Source organism: Propithecus coquereli, unplaced genomic scaffold (genome assembly GCF_000956105.1).
Source record: "Propithecus coquereli isolate 6110/MARCELLA unplaced genomic scaffold, Pcoq_1.0 Scaffold9, whole genome shotgun sequence".
Classification (NCBI taxonomy): Eukaryota; Metazoa; Chordata; class Mammalia; order Primates; family Indriidae; genus Propithecus; species Propithecus coquereli.
In genome coordinates, this window is record NW_012155284.1 from 11,048,420 (window position 1) to 11,050,135 (window position 1,716).

A 1,716-nucleotide genomic window follows, 5' to 3' on the forward strand; every position below is an offset into this window, starting at 1 on the left:
AAAAAAAAAAAAAAAAAATTTATTTAAATTTATCATAACCAAAAAGAAATTATGCCTTGCATTAGGGCAAGAAGAAAATTCAGGATCATTTTGTGATAGAATGTTACAACTCCAAAATGATTGGGAATTCATGGATGAGTCCATACCTGTACTGTGGCACCAGCTCTTTTCTGGCTGAATCTTTTGTAATCCATGATGTAAAACTTCCCCTCCTGAAACTTCCCCCACCAAAGTTGAACACACAAATTAGGGGAACATGAGAATAATTTGAGAAACATGGTTTCAGATTTACAAAAAGCATGTTGCAGCATGGGGTTCATTCCCATCCTTCAAAATTCTTCTCGAAATTAGAATAGGATTATTTATAGATTTTTCTTCCAATTCCTTAGAGGATGGATTCTGTTTTGTAAGCAAAATGTTGAAAACTGAACATAATGCTAAAATGCTTTCATAAAAACATGAGGAAAGTGCTGGGGCATAAATAAGATTTAATGATAATATTATAGTATTAGTTCCTGTTTTGTTGAATTATGGTCTTTTGTCTTTTTGTCAAGGTTGGCCCTATCCTAGGTAAGGGTATTATATTAGTTTGTTATTGCTAATAGATAATTTCTAAAATACCACATATTTAGTGACTTAAAACAACACAGATTTATTATTTTACAGTTCTGTAGGTGAGAAGTCCAAAACAAATTTCACTGGACTAAAATCAAAGTGCTGCAGGGCTGTGTTCCTTCTGGAAGCTCCAGGGGAGAGTCTGTTCCCTTGCCTCTTCCAGCTTCCAGAGGCTGCCTACTTTCCTTTGCTCACAGCCCCTTCCTCAGTCTTCAAAGCCAGCAATGGCTGGTTGAGTCATTCTCACATCCTATCACTCTGACAGTGACTCTCTTGCCTCCCTCTTTTGTTTATAAGAATTCTTATGAGTACATTGGACCCACTTGGATAATCCAGGGTAATCCCCCATCTCAAAATCCTTAATTTAATCACGTCGATGTCTTTGGGGCTGTTGTTCTGCCTGCAATAAGTATTAATAGAACAGAAATGTTTTTTGCCAACTCAGTGTTTCGCTGTCCTTCCTTGGAATCCTGTTTCATCATAGTAAAAATATGATTTAGGTTTTGCCTTGGATACTGTCATGTTGATGAAAGTTCAGAATAGCAAAGAAAATTGTTTTGAGAATTTTTTTTTCTTTTTCCAGAATAAACATTCTTCTCCAGAATTTTTTTTTTTTTTTGAGATAAACTCTTGTTATGTTGCCCAGGCTAGACTTGAACTCCTGGGCTGAAGCAATCCTTCTACCTCAGCCTCCTGAGTAGCTGGGATTACAGGCTCATGCCACTATGCCCAGCTTCAAGAAATTTTTAATGTCTCTCAAAATAATCTTCATAAAATTATTTTTCTTCCTTTTACTTCTTATACTCTTGCTTGTAACTTTCTACCTTAATTTTTTTTTTATTGCCAGTGAAATAAAATTCAAACTTTTAGAAAGCTCAATTTAATTTCTCAGTTGATTCCATTAAGGAGAGAATAATTGAAGTTATGGGAGACTTCTAGTCATTCACCTTGGAAAGAAATTAAATATAGTTTATTTCTTAGATAAGCATATTATTATACTGATCAAGCTTAAGCTAAACACCAAAAACATTCATGTTTTTGTATTTTATGTTTGAATATAATAATTAACCAATTCATTAACATCAGTTTTATTTTTAGAGT

The 1,716-nt window shown here is 33.9% G+C and overlaps 1 protein-coding gene across 1 annotated transcript in view; it reads left to right on the forward strand.

Annotated features, from left to right (window-relative positions):
* The window catches only part of CCDC125 (coiled-coil domain containing 125), a 47,204-nt gene that overhangs the window by 26,456 nt on the left and 19,032 nt on the right, over positions 1-1,716 (forward strand). The window lies entirely within an intron of this gene.